The sequence below is a fragment of the Elephantulus edwardii genome, unplaced genomic scaffold (assembly GCF_000299155.1).
Source record: "Elephantulus edwardii isolate Elephantulus edwardi_28Jun2011 unplaced genomic scaffold, EleEdw1.0 scaffold00239, whole genome shotgun sequence".
Taxonomy (NCBI): domain Eukaryota; kingdom Metazoa; phylum Chordata; class Mammalia; order Macroscelidea; family Macroscelididae; genus Elephantulus; species Elephantulus edwardii.
In genome coordinates this window covers 420327-429927 of record NW_006399989.1, presented here as the reverse complement: position 1 = coordinate 429927, position 9601 = coordinate 420327, and positions in this window count along the sequence as shown.

The window sequence follows — 9601 nt, the reverse complement described above, 5'->3', positions numbered from 1 at the left end:
TTCCATCTTCTTTTAATACTTCCTGGATCATTTAACATTCTGCCGAAAGCATCCTTGATTATAGCAACTCGAGGTCTGAATTTGTTCTTCAGTTCCTTGAGCTTAAGATATGCTGGGCGAGTTCAGCCATTTTTGATTTTCTGATTCCAACTCCTTGCACATTTCATTGTAATATTTTGCTTTGTCATCCCGTGCTGCCTTTTGAAATCTTCCATTCAACTCTTTAGTATCTTGAATTCTTCCCTGTGCTTTGGTTTCTCTGCGCTCCAGTGCAAGTAGGCTTACTATTTTCTCTGAGGGAGAAAGATGGGCAGGCTCCTCCTCTGCAATTTATACTGTAAGAAATTCGCTGAAGAGTTAGCTATTATTTGGTTCCAATTCAATAGCACATAACAATAGAATGTGGTATTATTTTATGCTTTTAGGGCTTAAAATATTTTTTTAAGCTTCCATAAAGTACAATTTACTGTGGAATACAGTTCTATGAGCTTTGGAATATTCATAGACTTTTGTAACCACTATAGACAGAAAACAATTCCATTACCAACCCCAAGATACAAAATACTTAAGAGGCAAAATCTTCCTCCACCTCTAACCTCTGGCAGCATATTTCGCCCCCCCCCTTTTTTGTCTTTTGATTAAGGTCTTACAAATATAATCATATGTACTTTTTTGAGACAAGCTACTTTCACCTGAGGGAGCTCTGGTGATTTCTTGTTAGATGCCATTGAGTATAACTCACAACGATACTATGCACAGTAGATCTGAACTTATCCTAACCTGTGCCATCCTCACAATCTCTGACACACTCAAGCTGCAATCACTGGACACTGTCTGTCTACCTGGTTGAGGGTATTCCTCTCCTTCGCTGCCCCTCCACATCATATTCTTATCCATGATATTCTTATCCAAGGATCCTAGCAACATGCCCATAGTATGTGAGATGAAGCTTCACCATCTTTGCCTTTAAGGAGTGCTCTGACTTTATTTTCTGCAAGATTTATCTGTATGTTCTTTTGGCAGTCTATGGGATATTCAGTATTCTTTACAATACCACAGTTTAAAGGCGTCAATTCTTTTTTTTTCTATAATTATATTTTATTAATTTTCATAAACATTTACAGAGATTTTGGGTTTCCATTCATTCATTGTTGCACTATTCTCTCTACCCTCCTCCCAGTTTGTTCTTGTCCAAATGCCACAGTGCTTGTCAAAGCCAGTTCTGATTAATCTCCTTTGTCAGTGTGTCCTTTGCCATTCCCTATCACTCCTCCCTGAGAGAGACTTCACCCTGAGTCATAAGGAAAAGGGGATGGCGTATTCTCTTAGCTACTTCCTGCTGAAAAGGGACGCTGTGGGTTTCAGGGTGAAGATCTTCTCTCACTACTCTAAAGGGCCCCTTTGGCAGTAGGAAACACATAGACTATTATGGAGATTGATTTTGGAATTTAGATGCACTCTTATTGATTGTGCTTGGCCGTACATGTTCATATCATTGAAGATGTATCATGGGGGTGTTGCAACCTAGAAGACACAAATTTGACTAACAAGTTATAAGTACATGAGTCCAAAAATTATGGAAAAGTAAAAGAAAAGATTCTTTCATTGTTTTGCAAACCCTCCCCCAGGTTCCCTCCACCATGTAGCCCTCGCTCTAGTCTCCTGTGATGACAGAAATACCTAGTTATATATCTCTTTTAAACAGTTTTCTCCCTCCTCTGTTTCAGTGCAGTATACATTATTGAACCCATCTTACTCAGTCTCTCCCCAACCCCAAGGACAGTCCCATTCTACAACAGTGGCATCATGTAATATTTGTCCTTTTGTGACTGGGATATTTCACTCAGCATAATGTTCTCCAGAGTCAACCATTTTGAATAATATTGCATGAGTTCCTTGTTTTTTAATGCAGCATAGTATTCCATTGTGTGAATATACCACAGCTTCTCTAGCCATTCGTTTGTTGATGGGCACTTAGGTTGTTTCCAACTCCTTGCTATTGTGAACAAAGCTGCAATAAACATGGGTGTGCATATATCTGCTTGGATGTCAGTTATGGTCTCTTTGGGGTATATTCCCAGTAGTGGAATTGCTGGGTCAAATGGTATCTCTATTTACACCTTTTTGAGAAAGCGAAAGGCGTCAATTCTTGTTCTGTTATCCTTAGTCCTTGTCCAGATAGAGATGCATAGGAAGTGACTGAAAAGACTGAATCAGGCACACCTTTGTCTTCAAACTGACATCATGGCTGCTTAATATTTTGGAGAGCTCCCTTACTGCAGATTTTCCCAAGTGCAGTATGTCTCCTGATCTTCTATATCAAGTTTATTGACTGTCTATCTAAGAAAGATGAAGTTATGGACAATTTTAGACTTTTCTTCATCTATCATAATACTGCTTATTGGTCCAATGGTGAGAGTTTTTGTTTTTGTGACATTGAGATGATACTGAAGGCTGCAGATCTTGTGTAGTAAGCACTTCCAAATCCTCCTCACTTTCGTGAGGCAAGTTGTGTCATCTGCATACCACTATAAGTAATTGCACTGCTAGTGCAAAGGTACACAGTTTGAATCTGCCATCTGTTCCACGGGAGAAAGATGGGCAGTCTCTTCTCCTGCAGTTTACTGCCTTTGAAAAGGTCAATGGAGAGTCAGCTATGGATTGTTTCTGACTTGACAGTACACAACTTTCTCTTAGCACTATACATTTGAAAATCATGTTATTTTTATAAATAATTCCTTATTTCGAACATGTGGTAAGGAGAGACCGATCCTTGGAGAGGGACATCATACTTGGGAGAGTGGAGGGACAGCACAGGAGGGGAAGGCCCTCTATGAGGTAGATTGATTCATGACTGGGGCAATCAGTATGGGAGTGTTAGAGATAGTGTGATTGGCTCAGGACATAGCAGAGTTTAGGGCTGTTGTACATAGGGTCCCTATGAGTCATAAGCGACTTGACGGCACATAACAACAACATGTTCCATTGGGTGGATGTAGTACAGTTGATTTATCCATTCCCTAGCTGAGGGACTTTTCAGTGTTTCCAGTTTTGGTGATTAAATTAATGCTATAAATAGCGCATGTAAATTCTGTTAGAAAGAAAAGTTGAGAGCAAGTAGAGAGAAAGGAAGGAAGTTGGTCCCAAGAAACAAACAGGCCTTTATTGCATGCTCTGAGAGGGATGCCAAGTGACCAAACCTGGAGAAGGACAATTCCTTTTTATAGGGAGTTTTAGGGAGGACTAGAGAAGATGGCATTTTGCTTGAAATTTGGGGTAGGGGCCTGTTATTAACTTGAGTGTGGGATTTTGAGATCAGGCCCAGGGGCAATTGCAACAGTATTAATTCCAAACCTCAAAGGAATATAGTGATTAGGGGCAGAGTTATCTCTGTCTATTTCCTGCTGGGTGGATAGATACAAGAGGGGCTGGTGTTGGTTTTCTCTAAGGTTTGAAAGAAGAGCATCATTTTCATGTTGCCCAAGAGACAGTTGTGAGGCATTCTACTTAAGATTTCTGAAAGAGATTTATAAAACGAAACAGTTAAAAAGGATGACTAGAACGGAAGTTAGGATGGGGCATAGCCAAGGGGAATTCCTAGTTGTCCCTCTGTCCCCAATTTTCTATTTGGGGCATTAGTTTATAGAAAAAATCGGTCTTCTAGAAAGGCAGAGACCACATTTTCCCATAGTTAATAGATTATGTCTTCTTCTGTTTTGTAATACAACTGCTGCTAGGGAGTCAGTTTGCTCTTGGACTGCAATAAACTGAATTACAATATAGTCTAGTGACTCTTGGAGAGCTTTTGGGAGATGCTGGAGTTTTTCTAGCGAGATATCTAGGCTTGCAGTGTTTTTTGTTGTTGTTGTTATGTGCCGTCGAGTTGCTTGCGTACTCGACTTGCGGCCCTATGTACAACAGCCCTAAACTCTGGTCTGTCCTGTGCCAATCACACTGTCTCTGACACACCCATCTCGATTACCCCAGTCACTGAATCAATCCACCTCGTAGAGGGCCTTCCCCTCCTGCACTGTCCCTCCACCCTACCAAGCATGATGTCCCTCTCCAAGGACAGGTCCCTTCATACAACAGAAAAACCTGCAGTGTTACAGTTCCAGTTATTTCCAGGCTGGACACTAAAGGGAGGAGTCCTGTTATGGTTTGTTTTATGTTTGAAGTGCTGTGTTGAGGGATAGGTATTAGTTTCTAGTTGATTTGGTCTGCAGGCAGGAGTAGAAACTGTGTCTCCAGGGAAAGAAGAGCCTGCTTCTTGCTTTCAGTCATCTTTAAAAGTTTACTGAAGAGAAGCTGAACCTGGTCTGTGTTGACTTCCAGTTCTTATGACCTGCAAGAGGTAGCTAGATACTTTTTAGTTGGGTGATTAGAAAGATGGACAGGTAGAGAAGTTTGTAACAGAATGCAGTGCCAATTTTGATATTGTGGGGAGTTTAATGGAAGAGATGGAGATCTGGGCTTCTTCCTGAGTAGAAGGCAGAGTGAGTCTGGGTTAGGTTTGGTGATGTTAGGCTGGGTAAGAGTTTAGCGTACGGGGTAGATTAAGGTGATAAAAGCTCTCCACATACCTTGTTTTCTAGTGGTTGTGGATTATGAGTTTGTTAGAAAGGGGGAAGGATTTGGATAAGATCTTTGCAGGAGTATGACTTTAGGAGAATTTCTCAAGGGGGAAAAGGTGGTCTGGACAAACATAGGTGGGGAGGGGGTTGTGTGTGGCCCCAGACAATAGGCCTCATGATGAGGACTTGAGAAGAAGCAGAAGCTATCTTTTAATTATATTCGAAGAAGTCTTGATAGTTAAATCTCTATATACTGGAGTTGTTTTCTCAGGGGTTATTATTTCTAGTTTATATTTTAAGTGCACTTGAGTCAGGTTTAAATGTGGTATCTGCTTGGTTCAAAATTGGGACGGGTGTGAACCTAGGATGTATCCTATCTCCCTATCTTTCCAATCTATATGAGGAACAGATTATCCAGAAGGCTGAGCTCTATGAGGAGAAATGTGGCATCAGGATTGGAGAGGGACTCATTAACAATCTGCATTATGCAGATGACACAACCCTGCTTGCTGAAACTGAGGAAGACCTGATGCACTTGCTGCAGAAGATTTCTGTACTTTTTCAATCTGTAGACAGAACAGATTATCCGGGAGGCTGAGCTCTATGAGGAGAAATGTATCAGGATAGGAAGAAAACAAAAATCTGCATTATGCAGATAACACAACCCTGTTGGCGGAAACTGAGGAGGACCTGAAGTGCTTGCTGCAGAAGGTCAGGGACTGCAGCCTTCAATATGGATTGAAAATCAGCATCAAGAAACCACTGGGCCTATTGGCAGCATCATGATAAATGGTGAAGAGATTGAGATTATTAACAGCTTCAGTTTACTTGGCTCTACAATCGACACTCTTTGTACTAGCAACCAGGAAATTAAAAGATAAATTGCATTGGGAAAGTCTACTGTCAGAGACCTTTCTAAAGTATTGAAAAGCAATGATGTCAGTCTGGAGACTAAAGTGCGCCTGATCCAGGCCATGGTCTTTGTAATTATATGCATCAGAAAGCTGGACAATAGAAGGAGAATTGTGGTGCTGGAGAAGAATATACCATGGATTGCTAGGAGAACAAACAGGTTTGTCCTGGAGAGGCTGAGTCCAGGCAGCTCCTTGAAGGCAAGGATTTTGAAGCTTCATCTGACATACTTTAGACATGTTGTAAGACGGGACCAGTCCTTGCAGATGGACGTCATACTTGGAAGGGTGGAGGGACAGTGCAAGAGAGGAAGATCCTCAATGAGATGGATTGATTCAGGGCCTGGGGTTATGGGGAGTAGGTGTGTCAGAGAATATAAGATTGGCACAGGATAGAGCAGGGTTTAGGGATGACGTACAGAGGGTCGCTATGAATTGCAGGCAACTTGACAGCACATAACAACAACATATATACTATCATACTGTCTGCATGTAGAGATAATTTTACCTCCTCCTTACCAATGTGGATACCTCTTGCCTTAATGCTCTGGCACTTCAAATATAATGTTGAACAGCAGTGATGATGTGGGCATCCTTGCCTCATCCTTGTTCTCAAGGTGTCTCTCCATCGTGAATGATGTGAGCTCTTGGTTTTGCATTTATACTTTTAACTATTTGAGGAAATTTCTCTCTATTCCTATTTTATTGTGTTTTAATGAGTGAGAGGTTTTGGATTTTGTCAGACACAGTTTCTACATCAATTAATATGATCATGTGGTTCTTCTTTGTTTTATTGAGGTAGTGGGTTACATTGTTTTGTTATGTTGAACTATCCTTGCATACCTATTAATGACTCTGACATGACTGATTCTGAGGTTTCTACCTTCTGGTATGTGTGTGTTGGAGCTATGGCTTACACGAATCATTAAGGACACATACAAGCAAGATTCCTGGTCCTCCTTTGAGTTCCTCCATACAAGCAGTAGGGCTTTCAATGCCAAATTTCCTGAAGGCAAAAACCTCATGGCTCTTCTGATGGTTAGAAAGAAAATCATATGGTGGCTAAGCCTATGCAACAATAAGAATGGGTTCTGCTTTGCCTTCCATAAACCAAGTACTTCAGATTTTAAGCCCTAATATACCTCTCAGTTTCTGAAATACATACCTTTGCACTTAGTGTTCCTTGCCATGCTTTACCTTGGATTGCATCTCAGTGTCAAGAAAACAAAGATTCTTACCACTGGACCAATAAGCAACATTATGATGGATGGAGAAGAGATTGAAACTGTCAACAACTTTATTTTACTTAAATCCACAATTAACACTCTTGGTATCAGCAGACAGGAAATAAGGAGATACGTTGCACTGGCAAAGTCTATAGTTAGAGACCTCTCCAAATTATTGAGGAGTAATGATGTCAGGTTGAGGACTAAGGTGTGTCTGCTTCAGGCCATGGTCTTTCTGTTTGTTTGCTGAAAGCTGGACAATGAATAAGAATGACAGAAGAATTGATGCTTTTGAGCTGTTGTATTGGAGAAAAAAATGAACATCCCATGGAACAAACAAATATGTTTTGGAGAAGGTGCAGCTTGAGTGCTCTTTGGAGGCAAGGATGATGAGGCTCACATACTTTGGGCATGTTGTGAAGGGCTATTCCTTGGAGAAGGATATGATGCTTGGAAAGGTGGAGGCTTGGTGAAGGAGAATAAGATCCTTGACCAGGTGGATTGACACCGTAACTGCTGCAATAGAGTCTCGTGTGTCAGGCAGTGTGAGGTTGGCACAGGATAGGACGGGGTTCAGATCTGCTGTTCATAGGATCTTAATAGTGATCCTGTACTTTACATGACATACTTAACAGTAGATAAATGAAATTAATTCATTACAATATCTGATGAACCATTTATTGAATATTGCCTTGCCCTTCTCTTGACTTATCTATGTATTAGTTTTTACTCCACTGTACCCTTTCTTTCTATCCCAGGTAAGCATTCAAAAATAATTCCGTCTGCCTAATAACTTAGGAGGGACTGGAGAGAATTATGTTAAGTGAACTAACTTTTTCTCATAAAGACAAATACTGTTTAAGATCATTATTGTAGAAAGAGTATGAGTATCCCAGGGGGGGAACAGAGGTATGAGAATGGGTGGAAGTGAGTAGGGGAGGGGGGCTTAATCATAGGGTCCCATAGTTTGGTGGGTAGAAAGGGGTGAGTAAAGGAAACGGGAAAAACTCACTGTGAAAAACAAGCTATACGAATTTTGTAAGTAAATCAGTATAAAATAATAATAATTATCAATTACTCATTTTTCAAGGTGATCAATAGGGAAACTGCCCAGTTTATTTGGAGAGGAAAGAGACCCCAAATAAGCAAAACACTTCTGAGAAACAAAAATGAAGTGGGAGGGATAGCACTCCCTGACCTCAAAACCTATTACACAGCAGTAGTAACCAAAACAGCATGGTACTGATACAATGACAGGCAAATAGACCAATGGAACAGAATTGAGAACCCAGAAATAGACCCAGCTATCTGTGGACAACTGATACTCAACAAGGAAATAAAACCTATCGAATGGGGAAATGACAACTTCAACAAATAGTGCTGGTAAAACTGGACTGGTACCTGCAAAAAGCTAAAACAGGATCCAAATTTCACACTATGCACAACTCAAGGTAGATCAGAGACCTGGGAGTAAAGCCCCAAACCAAAGTTCATAAGAGACAAACGGGGATCAAGCTTAGAAAGCTTAGTCTATGGTATAAAGAGACAGCCAAAAACAGCTAGAAATGCTCAATCTGAGGAGGACAAAATTGATGAATGAGACCTTCTAAAGATTAAATCCTGTGCTCATCAAACACTTTTTCCAGCAGGGTGAAAAGAAAACCTACTAACTGGGAACAAACATTTGGCAATACCAACTCGGACAAGAGTCTCATAATGAAAGTTTACAGAATACTCCTGGGCCTCCACAAGAAAAAGACTGATAACCCAATTACAAAATGGGCAAAAGACATGGAAAGAATTTTTCCAGAGGAAGATATTCAAATGGCCAACAGACACATGAAGAAATGCTTCAAATCACTAGCAATAAGAGAGAGACAAATCACTCCCATAGCAGTAGCAGTGGCAAAGTTTAACAGGACAGCAAATAATAAATGTTGGAGAGGATATGATTAGATAGGAGCTCTTATACATTGTTGGTGAATTGTAAAATGGTACACCCATTCTGGAAGGCAGTTTGGCATTTCCTTAAAAAACCGAACATAGAAATTCCATGTGACCCAGCTATTCCATTGCTTGGAATATACCCCAAGAAAATGAGAACTGAGGCTCAAATGCTGACTTGTACACCAATATTCATAACAGTATTATTCACCATTGCAAGAACATGGAAACAGCTCAGATGTTCATCCACACATGGATGGATTAAGAAGTTGTGGTACATTTATACAGTGAAATACTATACTGCATACAGGAGCACTGATTTTGTAAATTGCTACCTAATTTGGGAGGGACTAGAGAACATTATGATGAGTGATCAGTCCCATAAGGACTGAATAAAACCATTATTGTAGAACAAATATGAGAATCCAAGGGGGGTGAGAGGGTGGAAGCAGAGAGGTGAGAATGGTCAGGGAGGTGGGATGTTAATATGGTTGCACAATTTGATGGGTGGATGGGGGTGAAGGAAATGGGAAGGATCTTGCATAAAAAAAATGTATTTGAACTTTGTAAAGAATCAGTATAAAATATAATAAAAACAAAAAAACAAACATGACAAAAAAAAGAATTATTCTATCTTTGTGTAAACCTTTTGTTTACTTTTTAAATAGCATTCAATATAATACCTTATGTGCATTTTTAATATGCGTAATCATATTATGTATTGTTTCTAGAATTCTTTATTACTTTTTATTGTTGCATAATATTCCATTGTGTGAATATACCATTGCTTTTTTTTCTCTATAATTATATTTTCTTAATTTTCATAAACATTTACAGAGATTTCAGGTTTCCATTCATTCATTGCTGCACCATTCTCTCCACCTTCCTCCCAGTTTGTTCTTGTCCAAATGCCACAGTGCTTGTCAAAGCCAGTTCTGATTAATCT